Consider the following 14629-nt stretch of genomic DNA (forward strand, 5'->3'; position numbering starts at 1 on the left):
CTTTATTCAAGTATACTGCAATAAAGGTCAAGACTATCGCAGTAGGGGAGAGAGATTAAAACCTACTCCTCTAAAATAAAAGGTGGGACAGTCTTGAAGTACTGGGGTGAGCAAGTAAAAAAAAGCACCAAAGGATGTTTTGTAGGGAGGCTGTCAATGTGATTGGGCCATTTATGTACGCTAATGGATTAGAGAAGTTAGACTCCTACCCTCCCACAGAGACTTGGAGATAGGGGCTCTGTCTTTCTTATGATTACTTTTCAAAGGATGGCTCCCTGACAAAGACATTTCTGGGCTCTAAAACTGGCAAGAGACTGGAAGATTTGTATCTCAAAGAAACAATAAATTCACAATTCCAAGTTTATAGTAAATGTTCTAAGAAAGGGAGGTCAGGAGCTAATAGGAGGAAAACCTGGCTCAAGTTCAGTCAAGCTGAAGGTAACATTAAGGCCATGACATAAAGAAGACTATGGCAAGACAAGGTGCAAAATGCAATGCTACAGGAAGCAGATGCTGGTGTAAAGCAAAGAAAATCTGTGGATACTTTATATGAAATTTACGGGGTCTTTTTGCAATTCTCTTAGTAACAATTCAGTAATTCTTTGTAGTGATTTCTAAAAGGTGGTTCTGGCAAAACTACTGAAAGAAAGGCAGCTGGAGATCAAACTTGACCATTTATAAGTTCTATCAGTCAAGGTTCAGAGAAACAAAAAGTAGAAGGTAAATATTAAGGTATTTATTGCAAAAAACTGATTTACAGGATTTGGTGGGACTGACTAGGTAACGGAAATTTATAGTACAGACTATTAGGGAGGGCAGGCTGGAAACTCTAAGGCATGAGCTGAAGCTCCTATACACAAGCACAATTTCTTCTTTGTCCTAAAAACCTCAGTTGATTGAAACAGACCACCATGATTATCTAGGATAATCTCCCCTACAATTGATTATGTTAATCACATCTACAAATGAATGTTGTACCTTAACACCTAAATGATTATTTGAGTAACTAGGGACTATAGCCTAGCCAAATTGACATAATAAACAGACTATGAGGTCATAAGGTTGGATTCAGGCAATATCAGAGAGATACAACAAAAAAACTAATACCACCAGTCCAAATGAAGTAGATGGTCATAAGGGTCCAACTAGATATATGTAAAATTTTAATCAATTAATTTTAGAATTTGAGAGCATATATGCCACATGGTTCTCATTGATTCCAGGGTTTTATTCCCTAGAAGAATATATATATATAATATTATACATATGTATAATTTGTATAATATATATAATATATATAATATTATACATATGTATAATACACTATTGTTAATATTTTCTTAATAATACATATTATAATTTTTGAAAATGTTTATTGTGCAATCTATAGAGTAATGTAAATGCTCAGCATTTTATGTTCTAATCTACATGTTAACTACAAAAAACTATAGTATGATATTTAAATCAAAAGTTTGTTATGGGGCACCTGGGTAGCTCAGCTGGTTAAGCATCTGACTCTTGATTTCAGCTCAGGTCATCATTTCAGGATTGTGAGCTCAAGCCCCACATGAGGTTCTGTGTTGGGTGGGTGTGGAGCCTGCTTAAGATTCTCTTTCTCCCTCTCCCTCTGCCCCACTACCTCCTTCTCTTAAAAAAAAAAAAAAAAAAATTGTTACGAAAATGAAGAACTATTAACCACTAAGTCATTGTGAAAAAAATGATATCCACTTTTCACTTTAGAGCAGAATCAAAATTATTGAACATTTTCTAAGTGAATTAAATATATATTTAAATATTCATTATCTCACAACAATAAATTCCTTTAACACCATTTCTTAATCATATTACAATATTTTCATCAGCTTGACTAAAATATGACCATGTTCATGATTCTGTATTTTGTTTTGCAGGTGATTTTGCAGTATAACTTTTAAGATTTTGAGATGTAAACTAACGGTTAAATTGAGATTCTCTCTTATGTTTTTTGACCCACTGAGCCACCCAGGTGCCCCTACATACGTTTGTTGAATGTGAAGAAGAGTTCTTTCTTTTTAAATGTAAAGAAGAGTTCTTTTTTTTCAGTCTCTATTACTCCAGTATAATTCCCAAGACTCATAAACACATGAGCAGCACTGACACCCGTGTTAACTGGTGGTAACTGTTAGCTGTTAACAAGAAAACCACTAGTTATTTAATCAACTGCTCTTAACATGTAAGAAGTGTTATCCTATATCTCCTGGCCTTCACTTCCTGCTTTAGAATTCTTATCTAACACATTACAAAAATGAATATTTTGTAAGTTAGGTCTCAGTGAATTCTGTTCTTTCCTATTCTTGCCTAGATGTGAAAATTGTCATTTGCCATGAGGTAATGTTAAAATAGTTACATTTCTGATAAACAGAACTGGCACTTCTGTTACGTGTTGCTTCTGGCAAGCTTCTTTCGCTTCATATTTCACTTCTATTTTATGTCCTTTAGTCCAGAGCATTGTAAACCCCCCAGATGTGCATGAGGGAGGAGGAGAGGGGTGTGGAAAGAAACACACACACACATACACACACAGCCCCACACATACTTAAGTGATAGGTTCCTGTGACTCTAGAGATAGGGTAAGGAAAGAATAGGTTCCTGTAAGACAGAAGCAAACAGTCACATGAAGGGGATGACAGCAATAGCTGTAAAGCTGAGGTAGCATTCATTCTGACACTAACTCATTGGAAAGTTGCCAGTGAAAACTAAGAAATTCATCTGAATCACTTTAAACCTCTCAGAGGAAATGTGCTATAAAAATTCAAGACAGTGTTGCCATTATTAAAGCTATTATTGCTAATATTTCTCATTATGAATATAAAGTCAGGAGTGGGGTAAAAGGCTGGTAAAGAAACCAGACAGATAATAGGGAGGAAAGCTGACAATTATTAACGTGGGTAATAAATTTGGTAAAGTCTAAACTATATAGTACAATGGATCTTTTAAAATCTATACTAGATTGTGAAAAGAAACAATTTTAAATATAAATGTAGGCACTAAAAGAAATGGCTATCTCCAAGGCCTAGATACTAAGCCTAACTCTCATAACCTGTGTGCTATACAACTGTATAAATCAGCATGTGCTGCCATAACAGGATACCACAGCCTAGGTAATTTAAACAACAGAAATTTATGCTTACAGTTCTGGAAACTGGTAAGTCCAAGATCAAGATGCCAGAAGGGCCTGTGTAGTTCTGAGACATCTTCTCTTGGCTTATGGGTCTCACCATCTCCCTGTGTGTTCATATGATCTCTCTTTTGTGAACACTCAAGGAAAAAGAAAGCAAGCTCTCTAGTGTCTCTTCTTTTTTAAAAATTAATAAATTTTGGGGAGAGACAAGATGGTGGAGGAGTAACAGACTGAAATGACATCATATCAGGAGTTCAGTTAGATAAGTGTCAAACCATTCTGCACCCCTACAAACTCAACAGGAGATAGAAGAGAAGAAGAGCAGCAATTATAGAAAGAGAAAATTGACCACTTTCTGAAAGGTAGGATGTGTGGAGAAGTGAATCTGAAGCAACAGGAAGATAGACCGCGGGCAGAGGTGCCGGCTCCCAGCAAGTGGCAGAGCAGTGAAGCACAAAATCAGAACTTTTAGAAGTCTGCTCCACTGAGGGATATCACTCCAGAGACTAAGCAGGAGTGGAGCCCTCACAGGGACAGTATAGGTTCAGGTCCCGTGGGATCACAGAAAGATCAGGGGTGTCTGAGTGTAGCAGAGCTGCCACATATTGGAGCGGGGAAGCCGACTACAGAGACAGAGCCAAAGAGTGAGCTTTCAGATAGGGGATATCTTAAACCATGATCCAGGGCACAGTCAGACCACTGCTCTTCGAGCAGGGATTCTGCAAGTGGCAGATCCAGAGAGACTCACCTTCCATCTTCAGGAAGAGGAGCAGCATGGAAGGAATCTGCTGGGTTTGGGGACTCCAAATGGGGCCGTGCACCAGAGATAGAAACGCTCAGTCACAGGCCAAGTGAGCTCAGAGTGCAGCCGGAGACCAGGGAAACAGGAATGATTGACTGCTTATCTCTGAGGGTGCACTGAGGAGTGGGGCCCTGAGGTCTCGGCTCTCCAGGCCACAGATTGGGAGGCTGCCATTTTCATTCCCATCCTCCAAAGCAGTATGGGAAGCGTTCAGGGAGCAAAAGCTCTGAGAGCAAACCCAAGCGGATTACTTAGCATGACCCCTGGCAATTCTGGTGCATTTCTGCCTCTGGCAAAGATATCTCAGAACCACTGCAACAGGACCTTCCCCCAGAAGATCAGCAACAACATCCGGCCAAGACCAAGCTAATGGATAAAGTAGAACAGTGAAACTTCAGACCAAAGGGAAAGCAACACATAGAATTCATGGCTTTTTCCCCATAATCCTTCAGTCTTGCAAAGTTAAATTTATTTTTTTTTCTTATTCTATATTTTAACTTTTCCTCTTTCATCTTTTAACATTTTTCACTTTTAAAAAAGGAAATTTATACTCTGCTTTTAAGACAAATGGTGGCAGTGAGGAGGGCAGACAGGGATCTTAAAAAATTGTTTAAGCTTCTGCTGCTCTTTCTCAACTATCTTAAACTCAAAATAATCCTTATGTCAAAGTGACATATTTTGGGGTGGCATATTCTAATCCCCTATAAAAACTTAATTATGGCTTCTTCCCAGAGGAGGAAAGAAGGGACTTCCTGGATGCACTTACGTCAAAAACTAAAAACAAAGAGGCCTGGACTCTTGCCTTTAAGTCACAGTGGCCCTTAACATTAATGAGTTTATCTTAACAATACCTTCCTTTTAAAAAAATCTTTTTAAACCTTCATTGTTATAGTCATATTCTATCCCTTCATTGTATTTAACCTTGTTTTTTGTATACGTACAGGTTTGTTTTTTTTTTTTCCCTAAAAAAATTTTGGGATACAATTTCTTCTAGTACATCAAAATATACCCTAATCCAGCACATGGCTTTGTTCTCGTCTCCACCCTCAGCACATTCCCACCTGTGTGTTTTTTTTTTTCTTTTTCCAACAAACTTGTCTTATCAATTCATTTTTTAGACTTTTTTTTAATTATAATCATACTCCATCCCTTCATCATGCTTACCTTTATTTTTGTGTATATATATATATATATATATATATATATATATATATATATGTTTCTTTCTTTAAAGAAATTTCTTTAAAATTGTGGAGGTAGTTTCGTCTACAAAACCAAAATACACCCAGAATCAAGTGAGTGGCTCTGTTCTATTCACCAGTCTAATATATATATATATATATATATATATATATATATATGGTATGTGCGTGTGTGTGTATATATAGATATATATCTATATATATATATTTTCCCCCTCATTCTTCTCTCCCCAGTTTTGGATCTCTTCTGACTTGGTTTGTGTACATTTTTCTGGGGTCTTTGCCACCCTTTTAGTATTTTATTCTCTCTTTTATATATTCTTATCTGGATAAAATGACAAGGCGGGAAAAACGCACCACAAAAAAAAGGGGGGGGGGCAGTACTGATAGCTAGGGACCTAATCAATATGAACACTGAGAATGTGTCAGAACTAGAGTACAGAATGATGATTCCCAAGGTGCTGATGGGGCTTGAAAAAGGCATGGAAGATATTAAAGAAACACTGTCTGGAGAAATAAAAGCCCTTTCTGGAAAAATAAAAGAACTAAAATATAGCCAAGTTGAATCAAAAAAGCTATTAATGAGGTGCAATAAAAAATGGAGGCTCTTACTGCTTGGATAAATGAGGCAGAAAGAGAATTAGTGATATAGAAGACCAACTGATGGAGAATAAAGAACCTGAGCAAAAGAGAGACAAAAACTACTGGACCATGAGGGGAGAATTTGAGACGTAAGTGATACCATAAGATTAAACAATATTAGAATAATTGGGATTCCAGAAGAAGAAAGAGACTGAGGGGCAGAAGGTATACTGGAATGAATTGTAGTGGGGAATTTCCCTAATATGGCAAAGGGAACAAGCATCAAAATCCAGGAGGCACAGAGAACCCCCCTCAAAATCAATAAAAATAGGTTCACACCCCATCATCTAATAGTAAAACTTAAAAGTCTTAGTGACAAAGAGAAAATCCTAAAAGCTCAGGAAAAGAAGTCTGTAACATACAATGGTAGAAATATAAGACTTGCAGCAGACTTACCGACAGAGACCTGGCAGGCCAAAAACAACTGGCATGATATATTCAGAGCACTAAATGAGAAAAATATGCAGCCAAGAATACTATATCCAGCTAAGCTATCACTGAAAATAGAATGAAAGATAAAAAGCTTCCAGGACAAACAGAAATTAAAAGAATTTGCAAACACCAAACCAGCTCTACAGGAAATACTGAAAGGGGTCCTCTAAGCAAAGAGAGAGCCTAGAAGTTGTAGATCAGAAAGGAAAGAGACAATATACAGTAATAGTCACCTAACAAGCAATACAATGGCACTAAATTCATATCTATCAATAGTTACCCTCAATGTAAATGGGCTAAATGCCCCAATCAAAATACACAGGGTATCAGAACGGATAAAAAACCAAAACCCATCAATATGCTGCCTACAAGAAACTCATTTTAGACCCAAAGACACCTCCAGGTGTAGGGTCAGGAAGTGAAAAACAATTTTCCATGATAAAAGACACCAAAAGAAAGCTGGGGTGGCAATCCTTATATCAGATAAATTAGATTTCTAAGCCAAAGACTATAATAAGAGATGAGGAGGGACACAAGATCATACTTAAAGAGCTGATTCAACAAGAAGATCTAACAATTTTAAGTATCTATGCCCCTAAAATGGGAGCAGCCAACTATATAAACCAATTAATAACAAAATCAAAGAAACACATCAACAATAATACAATAATGGTAGGGGACTTTAACACCCCCCCCCTCACTGAAATGGACAGAAACATCCAAGCAAAAGATCAACAAGGAAATAAAGGGCTTAAATGACACACTGGACCAGATGGACATCACAGATATATTCAAAACATTCCATCCAAAAACAACTGAATACACATTCTTCTCTAGTGCACAAGGAACATTCTCTAAGATAGAATCAGATCCTGGGTCACAAATCGGGTTTCAACTGGTACCAAAAGACTGGGATCATTCCCTGCATATTTTCAGACCACAATGCTCTGAAGCTAGAACTCAGCCACAAGAGGAAAGTTGTAAGAACTCAAATACATGGAGGATAAAGAGCATCCTACTAAAGAATGAATTGGTCAACCAGGAAATTAAAGAAGAATTGAAAAAATTCATGGAAACAAGTGAAAATGAAAACACAGCTGTTCAAAATCTGTGGGACACAGCAGAAGTGGTCCTGAGAGGAAATTGGATAGCAACACAAGCCTTTTTTAAGAAACAAGAAAGGTCTCAGGGACACAACTTAACCCTACACCTAAAAAGGAGCTGGAGAAAGAACAGCAAAGAAAGCTTAAACCCAGCAGAGGAAGAGAAATTATAAAGATTGGAGCAGAAATCAATGACATAGATATCAAAAGAACAGTAGAACAGATCAACAAAACTAGGAGCTGGTTCTTTGAAAGAATTAATAAGATTGATAAGCCCCTGGCCAAACTTATTGAAAAGAAAAGAGAAAGGATCCAAATTAATAAAATCATGAATAAAAGAGGAGAGATCACAACCAACACCAAAGAAATACAAACAATTATAAGAACATATGATGAGCAACTATATGCCAGCAAATTTGACAATCTGAAAGAAATGGATGCATTCCTAGAGGCATATAAACTATCAAAACTGAACCAGAAGAAATAGAAAGCCTGAATAGACCTATAACCAGTAAGGAGATTGAAGTAGTCATCAAAATTCTTCCAACAAACAAGAGCCCAGGGCCAGATGCTTCCCAGGGAAATTCTCCCAAACATTTAAAGAAGAATTAATTCCTATTCTCCTAAAACTGTTCCAAAACATATAAATGGAAGGAAAATCTTGACATTTGTGACAAACTGAATGGATCTTCAGGACATTATGTAAGTGAAATAAAATAAGTCAGATAAAGACAAATATTGTAATATCTTACTTATATGTGGAATCTTTTTTAAAAAAATCATACAGGGAATAGATTGGTGGTTGCCAGAGCTGGGAGTAGGTGGGTAGTGGGTGAAATGACTAAAGAAGGTCAACTGATACAAACTTCCAGTTATAAAATAAATAATTCACCAGATGGTATGTAGAGCATGGTTAATAACACTGTACTGTATATTTGAGTATATACAGTACTCAATATATACAGTATATTGAGTAAATCTTGAGAATTCTCATCACAAGAAAAAAAGTTACAACTATGTGTGATAAAGGATGTTAACTAGACTTATTATAGTAACTATTTTACAATACATACAAATATTTAATCATTATGTTCTATACCTGAAAACTGATAGAATGTTACAGGTCAATTATATCTCAAAAAAAAAAAAAAAGAAGAAGCAAACCTTATCATTTGTGACTACATGGATGAAACTAGAGAATGTTATGCTAAGTGAAATAAGACAGAGAAAAACAAATACTACATGATCTCATCTCATTTACATGTGAAATCTTAAAAAAAAATCAGCTCATAGTAATAGAGAGTAGAATAAAAGTTATCAGAGGCTTGGGGTGGAGGTAGGGGAAAGAGGAGATAATGGACCCAGAATACAAATTTCCAGTTACAAGATGAGTAACATCTGGAAATCTAACATATAGTGAACATAGTTAATAATAATGTATTGTATACTTGATATTTGCTAAGTCAGTCTCAATTGTTCTCACTAAACACATACACAAAAGGTAACTGTATGAGGTGATAGATGTCTATCAGAGTGATTGTGGGATCATTTCACAATGTATATTAAACATCGTGCTATACAACATACATACTGTAATTTATACTCATCAGTAATACCGCAAGCTGGAAAAATACATAACATTAAAACTTATTCCATTATATTACTGTTTTTTAAAGTATATAAGATCTAAATACTAAACATGTCAAACCATGCACCACTTCTCCTCTGAATGGTTGCACATACTGTGCCCCTGCTAACAGTCTCCTCTCCTTTCCCATCTCCCCGACCCATCTCCATTGCTAACGTCTCATTTTAGACATTGTGTCCTCTGGGGCACCTGGGTGGCCTCCATGTCTGGGCTCAGTCATCCTTCTATCTATTTTTACTTCCTTGTACTTCTCCTTCTTAACCAACTGCAACTACTATTTATGTAATTACTTTATTTTTGCATATATCCACTAGATTGTAAACTCTATGCTTTGTCATCCTACTGGGTACTTAATAAATATTTGTTAACAAATAAAAAAATTATTTCACACTTCAGGATGTCTCTTTGAAACCATCAAAATACAGATTTTTCTACTGATGCACTTAGTTTGCAACCTTCTCTCTCCTTTATTCTCCTTTATTCTCCTTTGTGTAAATAGTCTATCTAATTTCTTGCTTATTATTTCATTGAATTGCCTAACTTTTTTCAATATGTTGTTTCACAACATCTTACCCTTTTTAAATCTTGACATTGACTATTAGAGGGCCAGGAAAAATTATGATGATCAATAATGAGGATTATCAGAGGGATGGATGACCTGGATTGTGAGTGGAAATTCAACTCCTATTATTCATGCCCAAAATAACCTATCTGACCCAGGCTTCATAAGATAGAAAAATCAGTCCCATGGAATTATTTGGGTGGTTAGTTCTATTAGATCAGTTGTTTGGACAAAGAATTATTTGGCATTAAACAGTCTGACAGACTTAAAATTTTAATAAAGTAACTGGATGTTCTAGAAATAAGGGACATGAAAGTTAGTCCTCATTTAACAAACTCAGAAAAATTAAGTCAGACTAAATAAGACTAAGGAGACTAATGGCAAAGGTAGACTTCAGGACTTAATGACATTTAATTCATTTTTCTTTCTATATCAATATTACATTAAAAGTTACATTAGTTGTAATGATTCAGTCCTCCCTATCAAGTCCCTCATCCAACTGCTTCTTTCATATTTCTATTATAATGGGTTTATAAAAATATAAATTCCTCTGTGGCAAAAAACATACTCAATTTCATTCCTCAGTTGCTAGCCATATAGGCACACAATAACCTCTTAGATCATGAAAGAAAAAGAGAATTCCATCAATAAATCTCTCTTTTACCTATCCATTCCCCCACCCAACCAGGTATAGGCAAGTCTTCTTATCACGGGAGACATAAAAAGAATTTACTCAGGAATCTATTCTTCTTAAAAGAAAACTGATCTTACAGATAATCCTGTTCATTTCATTTTTCAGCACCCATCCCTAGTGTGAACAACTACCTTCAACACCACAACCACTTGCCAAATCAAGGAGCCATCCTCATTTTCATCCGAACCAAACAACCTGAGCACTTTTCAGGGTCACTATAATCTCAATGAAAATTTAGTTTATAATACACCAAAATTCATGTTAGATAGATAGACACATATTGCATTTAAGATTTAAGTCAGGATGTTGAACACCTGAAACTAATGTAATATTTTGTGTCAACTCAAATTAAAAAAAAAAAAATTAAGATTTAAGTTAGAGCCATGTGGGCATTTGTACAATTTGTTTTGTGTACCTAATTAAAACTGCCCATACTAGCCTAGCAAATAGCCTAGCCTATTGCAAATGAGAATGCAATATTCAGTCCTATTAATTTTTGGATTTTGACATATTCACTGTTATTCCCAAGTCTGTGTTCTCTGCAAATTTAATGGGGATGTCATAAATGTCTTATTAAAGTAATTAAAGATAATGTTGAACAAAAAGAAACCTTATTTTATGTTCCATAAACTTTCAAGGATAGGTGCTAGTCACCAAGGATAGGAGGCAGAATTTATCTATATCACTGATCAAAGGTAGTGATTTTTAAAAACATGCCTTGTCTACAAAGAATATGCTTCTTTACTGCAGGTTGATTAAAACTTTCTTATCACTCTATATGTTATAACATAATTCTACATTATTCAAAGTTCAACATTGTTTTCAATCACAACTGCAATAAAAAATATACCTCACACTTCCTTCAAAAACAGCACATGGAAATACTGAAGAGCTGCCTGCATACCTGAAGTTGAAGATTTCCACACCTTCTGAATCTGAGTCCTCAAAATATCAAACTTCTCAAGGCAATCTCCCTGCTAAATCAGAGATTACCAAAACAGGGCCGAATATATACTAATTTCAGAATATCAGTAGTGTTTTTTGTTTGTGCTTTCTCCTCTGAAAAATCTTTATTACATCTTTAATGTGTACTAAGCACTGTTGGCACTCAAAATATATAAAAATTTTAAAAACATATCTCCTGTCTTCAAGGTTATCTTGAAATAAGGAGACATGTGAATAAACAAATGTACAAGGTAAAAAATTGTCAATTGCCCCGGAAATACCAAAAAAGGATTTACAGAGACAACACCACTTTGGTCAAGTTCCCGAATAATAATAGCACCAAGACAGGTAAGACATACTGTGCTTATCTCAATTAATTCCTTTAATACTATGTGTGGTGCTATTATTATCCTAATAATAATAACTTTGAAAATTAAAAATTTAGCAACAGCATGGTCAATTAACATTAACCTATTGCTAGTAAACAATAGAGCTGAGACTTGAACCCAGCATTTTCTGACTCTAGAGTTGATATTCTTAACTATTGTACCATCTATTATATTTCAAATGAGACACAGGACCTAGGAGAAGGAAACTTAGGGAAAGAAATCTAAAAAGAGAGAGGAAACATTTGGGAAACTGCAAGAGGTTAGAATAGCTATAATAATTTCTAGAGCAAAACTAGCGGAGCAATGAGAAATGAGACCACAGAAGTAGTCAGAAAGTCCAATATGACTGGCCTTTATTCATGCAATAACTTTCTCCTTTAGATTCTACCTGGTAACGATTCACCAAAGGGGTCAATTGATTAAGGGAAATAAGAAAGAGAAAAAAAAAAAACACAAAAACAAACAATCAAAAAAACTAAACTAAAAATAATGTCAGATTTATGGTTTGAGCTCTGGTGGATAGTAGTAACCTTAACAGAACATGAAATAGAAAAAGGGAAGGAGTTTTTGTAGTAAAGAGAAGGAAGCTGATGTGCCCAGTTTTGACCATAATGCATTTAGTGTCTGTGAGACATCCAGGGTCAGTCCCCATGAGGCAGAAAATACATGGGTTAGAGACAGGCTGTGTTCAGGCATGGGGATAACTCTCTAGGTTCTAGACGTGACTCACCTACTTACAGACTGAATACATGCAAGTGGTTTAAAACCAAGCTTCCAAGAATAATGTCCACCATGAGAAAACAGGCAAGAACAGGGATCTGAAATATACCAATACGTAGAAGAGAAAGTAAAATAGTAGTTTAAAATCCCCTTTTACGAGCTTCACAGTCTTTGTGTACCTTCTCCTTATATTACCATTGGCACAAATCTACAATTGTTGACAGCTTATTTGAATAATGGCTTGTCCTCACTGAGATAAGCCACTGGGGCCAGAGCGTTTGCTGTTTTAGTTCAATTATTAATCATGATGTCAGCACACATAGGTTCTCAATACTGAATGAAAACCAGGTGAAGAAAGATAAAACTCCTTGGAAATGTGGAAAAAGAGACAGGAGAGAGTGCTGTCAAAAGATTCCTAGGTTTCATGAATAGAGCATACAATAAGAAAAGAAATTAATCTTTGAAAACTATTTGGCATCCTCACAATAACATAAGAAGGAGCACTGTCACAAGGGAGCAGAAAGTTCTAAAGGGCATTAAACTAGATAAAACTGAAAAAAGACTGAATAGGGGCACCTGGGTTTCTCAGTGGGTTAAGCCTCTGCCTTCGGCCCAGTCATGAGCTCAGGGTCCTGGGATCGAACCCTACATTGGGAATCTCTGCTCAGCAGGGAGCCTGCTTACCCCCCTCTCTCTCTGCCTGCCTCTCTGCCTATTTGTGATTTCTGTCTGTCAAATAAATAAATAAAATCTTAAAAAAAAAAAAGAACTGACTAAAATAAGGGAGAATTAAAATAAAACTAAAAATACAACACAAGATCAATATTTCTTTTGGAAGCAATAAATGGAAGAATAGGCACTGCAAAAAACTGAAACTGAAGTATACAGGTAAACATAAGAAACTTCATTAAAAATATAAAGGAAATCTCCCTGATGGCTAGTGATTATGAACATTTTTTCATGTGTCTGATAGCCTTTTGTATGTCTTCATTGGAGAAGTGTCTGTTCATATCTTCTGCCCATTTTGTGATATGATTATTTGTTTTGTGTGTGTTGAGTTTTAAGAGTTCTTTATAGATCCTGGATATCAACCTTCTGTCTGTACTGTCATTTGCAAATATCTTCTCCCATTCCGTGGGTTGCCTCTTTGTTTTGTTGACTATTTCCTTGGCTGTGCAGAGGCTTTTGATCTTGATGAAGTCCTAAAAGTTCATTTTCACTTTTGTTTCCTTTGCCTTTGAAGACATATCTTGAAAGAAGTTGCTGTGGCTGATATCGAAGAGGTTATTGCCTATGTTCTCCTCTAGGATTCTGATGGATTCCTGTCTCACATCGAGATCTTTTATCCATTTCGAGTTTATCTTTGTGTATGGTGTAAGAGAATGGTCAAGTTTCATTCTTCTGCATATAGCTGTCCAGTTTTCCCAGCACCATTTATTGAAAAGACTGTCTTTTTTCCATTGTATATTTTTTCCTGTTTTGTTGAAGATTAATTGACCATAGAGTTGAGGGTCTGTATCTGGGTTAGCCATCAGGGAGATTCAAATTAAAACCACATTGAGATACCTACCACCTTATACCAGTTAGAATGGCCAAAATTAGCAAGACAGGAAGCAACATGTGTTGGAGAGGAAGTGAAGAAAGGGGAACCCTCTTACACTGTTGGTGAGAATGCAAGTTGGTGCAGCCACTTTGGAGAACAGTGTGGAGATTCCTCAAGAAATTAAAAATAGAGTTTCCCCATGACCCTGCCATTGCGCTACTGGGTATTTACCCCAAAGATACAGATGTAGTGAAAAGAAGGGCCATCTGTACCCCAATGTTTATAGCAGCAATGGCCACGGTCACTAAACTGTGGAAAGAACCAAGATGCCCTTCAACGGACGAATGGATAAGGAAGATGTGGTGCATATACACTATGAAGTGTTATGCCTCCATCAGAAAGGATGAATACCCAACTTTTGTGGCAACATGGACAGGACTAGAAGAGATTATGCTGAGTGAAGTAAGTCAAGCAGAGAAAGTCAATTATCATAAGGTTTCACTTATTTGTGGAGCATAACAAATAGCATGGAGGACAAGAGGAGATGGAGAGGAGAAGGGAATTGAGGGGAATTGAAAGGGGAGGTGAACCATGAACGACTATGGACTCTGAAAAACAATCTGAGGGTTTTGAAGGGGTGGGGGTGGGAGGTTGGGGTATCCAGGTGGTGGGTATTGGAGAGGGCATGGATTGCCTGGAGCACTGGGTGTGGTGCAAAAATAATGAATACTGTTACGCTGAAAAAATTAAAAATTTTTTAAAAAAAGAAAAAAGTAAAAAAAAATAA

Source organism: Mustela erminea, chromosome 11, assembly GCF_009829155.1.
Source record: "Mustela erminea isolate mMusErm1 chromosome 11, mMusErm1.Pri, whole genome shotgun sequence".
NCBI classification, from domain to species: domain Eukaryota; kingdom Metazoa; phylum Chordata; class Mammalia; order Carnivora; family Mustelidae; genus Mustela; species Mustela erminea.